The sequence below is a fragment of the Triticum urartu genome, chromosome 2 (genome assembly GCF_003073215.2).
Source record: "Triticum urartu cultivar G1812 chromosome 2, Tu2.1, whole genome shotgun sequence".
Taxonomy (NCBI): Eukaryota; Viridiplantae; Streptophyta; class Magnoliopsida; order Poales; family Poaceae; genus Triticum; species Triticum urartu.
The window spans coordinates 740,361,763-740,370,300 of record NC_053023.1 but is presented as its reverse complement, the minus strand read 5'-3'; the positions used below and the strand labels follow the sequence as shown (position 1 = coordinate 740,370,300).

At 43.5% G+C, this 8,538-nt stretch overlaps 1 long non-coding RNA gene across 1 annotated transcript; it reads left to right on the top strand.

Annotated features, from left to right (window-relative positions):
* The first annotated feature begins 4,597 nt into the window (after window positions 1-4,597).
* Window positions 4,598-7,773, top strand: LOC125540375. Its single transcript, XR_007297280.1, has 4 exons — window positions 4,598-5,108; window positions 6,165-6,986; window positions 7,260-7,356; window positions 7,526-7,773. It is a non-coding gene; the product is annotated as an uncharacterized LOC125540375 (long non-coding RNA).
* Window positions 7,774-8,538: the final 765 nt, after the last annotated feature.

The following is an 8,538-nucleotide window of genomic DNA, read 5'->3' as shown; positions in this document are numbered from 1 at the left end:
GACTTTCCGTACTTCCTAATCATCCACGTATTCAGCAAACTGTTCAGCGCAAGGCAGTTTCAACAGTGTCCATCTTTACCTCATTTGGTTGATACTTCAGATCTCAACTCCTGATGCATGACTCTTTAATTTCAAGTCTTAGAGATCATAATAATAATTTTACTTATTTAGCTGAATACAAGGTGCATACCAACTATATGAGAAAAACAAATGGAAAATGGTAATAAGAAAGCTGTTTTATGGAACGGGCCGATAACCTATTAGTAAGCCCATTAACGGTCAGCGGTTTCATGTTACCAGATTTGTTTTTTGAAATTATATGAAAATGTACATTTTCTTCTTCTTTTCTATTTGTAGGCTACATTTCTTCATTCTTTTTAGGTTGCTCTCTACCAGCAATTGATTCTTAAAAACTGTTCCGCAGCAACGCACGGGGCATCATCTAGTATCATTATTGAATTGTGAAGCAATAAGAAACTACTACGCCGGTTTACTAGGCCCCTGGTATTTTGGCTCCAACATTGGCCATCTATCTGAGTCAAAAATATATATAAAACTAGATGATACTCCGCGTTGCAGGATCTTTTTGTTGGCATTAAAAATTCTATGCAGATGCCCATAGAACTTACTTTGAAAAAGACATCGCTCGGAGTATCTATCTTTGAAAAGACAAGTTTTAGAGTGGTTGGGCTTTTTTAGAACCGTTCGTTGATGTCGATCTAACGGCAGACAAATACGAAGTACTGGGAAGTACTCCGATGAAAGTACGCGAAAGTACTAAAACGAGTGGGGCCGGTACTCGTGACAAGGTGGGGACGCGTTTTAATCTAGGGGCAGTTTAGTCCTAGGAAAATTTGCACGCGCCGCCCCTCTCGTCGAATGCATAACCGCCGCCATGGTGCTACACATTCCACAATTACTCATCGGTGGCCATCTCCTCCCTCTCCTCCAAGTCCACCGCAGTCATCTCCTCCTTCTTGCCGTTGCAACTTCGCTCCACTCAGGCAACCCCCCCACCCACCCCCACCCCCTCTTACACGGGAGATCGAGCTGATGGCCCGCGGCGAGAACACCGACTTCGTGCAGATCGCCGACGGCGACCAGGTCAAGTTGGCCAGGTTGAGGGAGATCCGTTCTTGGTTTGCCAACACAAGGCAGATGAACTGGACGACAATGGCCACTCTCAAGAATTTGACGAAGAAGGAGAGGGCAAAGCTTTGCCCCCTGCCCGCACAACCGATTCACAAGATCGAGATCCTCCTCTAGGCGATGGAGCAGGCCAATTCGTCCAGCGAGTGGACCAGGCGCAGGTGGTGGGCGTTCAGATCCAGGGTAGAGCATCCATTGGATCAGGAACCCACCGTGCACGAGGTGCCGTAGCAGATTGTGCAGCCTCCAACCGAGTCACCGGAGACTCCGAAGCGCAAGATGAGGAGGACAGTGGTCGCGACCTCGCTTCCCCGCCGTTCTCCACGCTTCCCTCGCCGCTCTCCTCGTCTGAACGGCGGCGGTAGTTACGTTTAGAGTAAGCTTCTCCACTCCTCATCTTCCTACTGCTCATGCTTACATCGTGGTGATACTGATCTAATAGCTCAGAGAGGGAATGCTAGATGGCATTTTAATCTCAATGAATTGCATGAATATTTGAGTACATGGATTTGGAGGATGGATTATGATGTATGTGAACCCTAGGCATCATATGAACCCTAGGAAAAATTAGTAATGTTCTAATGGTAGACACTGAAATATTTCGGTACACACCGGTAGGCACTGAAATATTTCGGAACTGCCCTAGGAAAAATTTGTAATGTTGTAGTGGTGGACACTGAAATATTTCGGTACACACCGGTAGGCACTGAAATATTTCGGTACTGCCCTAGGCAAAATTTGTAATGTTGTAGTGGTAGACACTGAAATATTTCGGTACACACCGGTAGGCACTGAAATATTTCGTTACTACAATTTTAGTACACACCGATGCACACTGAATTATTTCACTACTGCAGTTTCAGTACACACTGAAATATTTCAGTACTGCAAATTCTATACAAAGTTGGCATTTTGTCATTTATGTGTGAATTAATCCATGTATCATATGGCATAACTTTGTACATGAGTTTGGGTCAATTTCATGTCTATTTATTGTTAAAATTATTGTCATGCCATGAAACACAAGACAAGTCACTGACCCAAGCTTGCAAAGATGCCATATCAATGTTGCTGATATGAATATGCATGTTTTCACCAAGTTTTGTGTCTTAATTAAAACTGAGCATTTTTTCTTGATGGTATCCATGGATCTAGGACTCCTATGAATTTGCTCATGTTGGATGTTTTGTTCTCCATCATTTGTACTAGCATTCCGTGCGATTAGATGCCATGACAAGACCCCTGGCATATTTATTTTCTTGCCTCCAACATCACATGTGTGTTTTGCAGGAAAAAACCTGGAGTTCACCAGGATGGCTGAAGTTGTGAGGCTGGGAGGCTGATGGTGCTGCTACTGGCTGATCCTTCTTCTTTCAGTTTTTGTTTGTCATTTCTCAAGCCGTTGGACCAGGGCTACTTCCCTATGTGTTGTTAATGTATTAAGTAGTTCCTTCGAATTTGTAGTATTAGTTAGTTTGAATGTGGAAGTACCTTAATTTTTGGAACGAAATGTTGCTATGTAGGACCAAGGGTTTCATACCTTAATCTTTGGATAATTAATTATGTGAACTGTTGGATGTGGCGCACAACGAAACGCCTCTACCATTAATACTATAGTTCAACATGTCGGTCCAATTAGAGACCAGCCACTACCATATAGAACAGTTAGCATTTCATACTACAACCTGGCACGTACAAAACATCACACAGTGGAAGCACATCCCTAAGCACCTTGCATTGTACAAGGTCTTAGAGACCAGCCTCTACCATATATAGCAGTTACCATGTCACACTACAACATATAAAACATCACACAATGGAATAATCATAGCTAGTAGAGCATTAGTTACCAGTTAATAATAGTTGCAATCCATCACAAGCAGTAGTACCTAGATATGAGTAGATATAGGTACGGTAATACACGACAAGTACTCGCAAACAAGAGCTAACATAACAAGTTCATTTCACATTGATACATGGCCCACCCCAGTTCTAAATGAGGTGGATGGTGATCATCATCCTCAAGTCATGGCGACGAGTGTTCGCAACAGTGAGTAGGATGGCCTGTCCTACCCGAAGATTCTTGGCATGAAGGAACTTCTTCCACCCTGCCCTGCTCAAGACAGTGCGACCGTCCGTGTCCACTGCATAGGCACAGCTGGTGATGGAGCCCGTTCTGGTAAGGCGTAGTCCAGCAGCCATGCCTTCTTTGCCCGGGTCGATGCCACAGCTATCAAGTAACCTCTTAGGTAATTTCTGAAAACAGTTGACATGATATATGATCATGTCACGTGCAATTATCAACAAAGCATACACTTCAAGACACATATATCATTGGATTCAACACTGAGCATATATATCATCACATCACTACACTATACGCCAAGCATCAAATTACTACAGTAATTAGTCATATCATTAGATTACTGCGTACATTAAGCATATCATCGCATATTACTACACTACATGCATGTCATAAAATTCTTCACTAAATGAATTCTAAACTAGGCCTCTCATCACAGTACTACAACATGCATATCATATGAACTACTACACTAACTAAGCATGCATATCATGTAATTACCACACTAAGTAACATACCATGATATGCCGTTTAACATTCGTCCTTGTGAGGCGGGTCACGAATGGCTTCCCTAGGTAGTCTTCACGTAGCGGAAGCATGTCCCAGAGGTTGCCGATTTCCTCGTCGCCCAGTCTGAGTCCTTGGGCATACAGGTATTCAACAAGTGGGTTCTCATCATCATCTGAATCAGCACCATCTTCCTCCTCATGAACTTCATCCTCACTATCCGGAATCGAATTTAGATAGATAACAGAAATCCTGGGCCTATCTCTTCTGAAGGAGAAGCTGATCAATTCACCCCCACTAAGACGCATGCGGGCGATGAAACGATCCCAATCATCTCCTCCTATCTGGGTTATCTTTCGCCCCTTCTCGACCTGCATAGTGTATGGGCCCCCAAGAGCGTCGAAGGTCACAGTGTCTGCGACGAGCTCATTGAATGCCAATCTCACATTGCATGGTACGATCTGTGTAAGATAAAAACAAATGACAGACACAATACATTAGTGGAAATAGCAAAAAAAACAAAAAGAATGTACTGTCACACTACACCACAACACTAAATTAGGGGCAATTAACTGCCGGGAGAAATATGAGAATAAGTGCAAATCATCTGCCAGGGATCTGGTAACTGCCGGCAGAACTACATAACGGTGGTTAAACTGCCGGTAGAAGTTAAGCAACAAGGGCGGGTGAACTGCCAGCAATGATGTCCGCATCTCAGGTCATCAAAACTGCCGGGAGAACTAAACTACGGCCCACTGTCTGCCGGCCTATCCATGGCGCGAGCCCAAAAATTAGTTGGGCCGGGAGAGCACGCGGTAGACTAAAGATTTTTGCTCAATAGAATTAGCCGCCGGCCCACCTGTTCCCCTTCCCCCAAATCGAACCCTCCCACCCCCCCTCCTCGACCGACACCGCCGCCGCCGCAGCCCCCTTAGTCGACTTGCGCGCCCGCAACTGGATCTATGGCGCCGGGGCATCGAGGTCAGGTCGCCTGCCTCCAGACACCTCTGATGCGCGAGGTCGACATCACCTCCCTCCATTCGGCACAAACATCGACGACGCCTGTGCGTCGAGGTCGAAGGCGCCGGTGTGTCGAGGTCGACGTCATCTTCCTCCCCAGCAACAGATCCAACGACGAACACCAATCCTTGTCCATTGTGATGCGTGGCAACGGCAAGCGCAAGAGGAAGAGGTGCTGTCCAAGGGACAGCCAAAGCATCGCGCTCCTCCTCTTCACGATGCTTCACGCTGGCGGGCATGGGAGGGCTCCTGACCACGGCTACCTCCCCGCTGACGGCGAGTGCGGTGCCTGCTCCCCACTATGGTACAACGCGCTGCTTAGATCCGCGTCGGTGGAAACCCGATGCAGGTGAGATTCTCCATACCAAGGTAGTGAATCTGTCCTCTGCTCGATGAGAACTAACAGTGGGGGTCGTTCAGTTGTCCGTAGGAATCCAAATTTGCCCTCCCTCCTTGATCCCCCCTTCCATCGAGTTACTTAGTCTTCCTTATTGCTGTTTTTTCCTTTTGCTAACAAATTGATGCAGGTGCTATTAGTGAAAGCATTGGAGACTGATTCTAGCAGTGGTGGGTTTTTTGAGAAATTACAAGTGCTCGTGATTTGCGTTTAAGCTAGGTTATTGTACGTGTACTCTCCTATGATTTGTAGAATATCATGTGCTTGTATCCAGCCTTTTTAGGTACATGGATCAATCTTTTTTTAATCAGGTTCAGACATTGAACAACTGAAGACAATTGTTAGACAGCTTGAGAAAGTTTACTCACTATGGCCGACTGTGTATACAACTCTACAAAGTTTTTGGTTTCTGTATCTACAAGAGTTAAATTTATAGACATGAGTGTGGATTTGATATTAAAAATTCTCAGCAAAAGTAGCTACTTTTCCTACCCTGATTTATCATCTAGCTAATTGTTTCATAGCAGTTCAGTACTGAGGTACCAATGAAGATGCTCTTCACAACTCTAATTGTTGGTATCAATGGGCATTCTTCCATTTACTATGATTAAGTGCTCTCTGCTAATTCTAGATGTTATAGGAGTATGAACTTTGAATAATGAACACGTAGTTGGGATGGAAAAGTACCCTTGATTAGCTCCATCAATCAATCGGGCTAAATACTGATGTATGAAATTTCCAATGGATTGTCCCAAATTCAGTATTATTCTCACTTGTAAAGGAATGCCATATGTACGTGAAGTGATTGGTTTTGGGGGGTCTTTTCTCTTCTTTGAAAATAAACTACTTAACTTCTAAGAAATAATAAATATATATGTGATTTTTTTTACTTTGCATCTTTTATACCTGTAGATGTGGCAGAAGCCAAGTATTCCAGGACAATATGCAACGTAAAGTGCAATTATTTTTCTTATGCTAACACAATTTTCGCCAACATTATTTTTTCAGCTGATTGATGGAATCAAGGAAGGAACATACAGTGCAGTACGAAACGAGGGATGATCTGATGATGTTGAGATGAGTATGGTGCTCATACTGGATCATTTTTTATTCAGAATCTCTGAAGTTAAAATGGTGAGGTGTTAAATGTAGCCCTCGACAAAAACTGGGAGATTATACTACCATAGTTAGCTCCACTGTAGAAGTGACATGACCAAACTTAAGTAGGTGTATATTTGTTACTCTTGAATACTACATAAGCTTTTGAACCTAGGAAGTCATTGCCTCAGAGTTATACATACTTAGATTAATGGTTGCTATGCTAACAAGATACAGTGAGTAATAACTTTGTTTCAAATCTTATAGCTTACTAATAACATACTGGTAAATGCTTACTAGACAACTAGATGTGCTTAATTTGTGTGTGAAGGTCTGAAACTGCTGACATTTTTTGGTTTCTTATTAAACTGAAAATTTTCTATCTGAAGCTCCGATACGTCAAGAACGACCGTGTCGCCATTCCAAACGGCACTGATACTCTGATACGGCTCCAATACGTGTATCCCAGAAGTATCTTTTTATTTAAAAAAGAAAGGAAAAAAATGCTGATACAGCCCGGAACACGCTCGTGACACGACGGGACACAGTGAGCGAGAGAGACTAACCCTAACCTTCCTCTCTCATAGTCTGTTTGACCACAGCAGGGATGAGGGATTGAGGGCGACTCGGGAGCACCGCCACCTAGAATCGCCTCTCCGCCCTGTCTACTTGCCACGCCGCTGCCTTGACTGACCCGACTCAAGTCTTCTCTGCCACTGTCGTAAGTGCGAGGTAAATGAATACACGGAGCCCCGAGTGAGGCATGCTCGCTGTGTGCTTGGCTGCTTGCTAGCTTCCATAGTACATAGTTGAGGAGTACTATACTGTGTTTGATACCTTCCATCACTAAGAGAAATAGTTGCACAAAGGAGGCTGTTACTTATATTTACGCATCTATTGTTCTCCAATCTATCTATACACATGTTCCTACTTGTTTATGTTGGTGGGATAAAATTGCATGATGATGACTGATTTTGCTGCTTTGCTATTGCTGTCTACTGCTAGGGAGGGAATAGCTTCTAAAACGTTGGGAGAAGAGCAATACCCCCCCCCCCCCCCCCCCCCCCCCCCTCCATTGTTTGGCTCACTCATGCAATCCAAGGTAATGCACAACTATGCACTATTTGATGAGAAATTCTCTTGTTGATGTGGATGTCTTCCTTATAAAAGTAGGAGCGGTGCACGCGATTGATTCTTTGAGTATTGTAATCAATGTAATGCAGATAATGTTTTGTGATACTTTTTCTTGTCAATTGCCTCTCCATGTCTAGGTTGGAAATGTTCGTGAAGACTGGCCAAAGATATCTTGCCATAACCATATGCTCTGCGCTCACATAGAAGACCTTACAAGCTTTGTATTTTGTGGTTGTTACATTCTGTACAACTTGGACGTATTGAAATTGTAGATGCTAAGCTATGATGCAAGCCATCATGTGTAATCAGTGAATTGCATACATTGTAACCATGTACTTTGATCATCAGATTTTATAATATAAATGTGCACATTCCTTTTGCTCTATTTTAATGAATGCCTTGTTAGTGTGTATCTAAATGTGAAATAAATGAAATACTAGAGTGCAATAGCCTTATAGATTGGGGTATCTAGCACTAGTGGCACATCATCTGCCGGGAAAGCTATTAATTGCTGGCAGAAATTGTCTGCCAGGAGAACAGAAACTGCCGGGAGAACTTTGAATATGGCGGCATACAAACTGCCGGGAGATTTATATCTGCTGGCGTTTGCAATTCCCGGCAGCCGTTCTCGTGGCAGTTCTATCTGCCGGGAGAAAAATGTTCCCGGCAGTTTACCTGCCCTTATAAGTGACTTCTCCCGGCAGTTTTTCTGTCCTTGCGTCCGTGTTGTGGTGTAGTGTCAGAAGGTTCATATAAATTATTACCGCTGCAACAACAAAAGAAGGCTGGAAGTAGATGCCGAACAACGTGGCAGTAGAAAGGCTGGTCCGGCACCGTGAGTTGGAGCGTCCTCATTGTGCTTCCTCCATTCTACACAGAACATGTTGAACTCTAAGTTGAATTGTACATAGTACAATACAAAGATCATACATATAATAAATCATAGTGATAACCTATACTGGCAATGGCCAATCAATCTATTTTCTATCATCTAGGTAATAAAGCAATGCCAATGATAATGGCAATGCCCGTCTCATCTAAACCTGGGAATAGTTCAGCATCCAAACTAAAACCAGTCCAATCCATGGCACACATCAAAACTAAACCAATCCAGATATTTTCATTTAGAATCTAGACCAAACCGAACTAT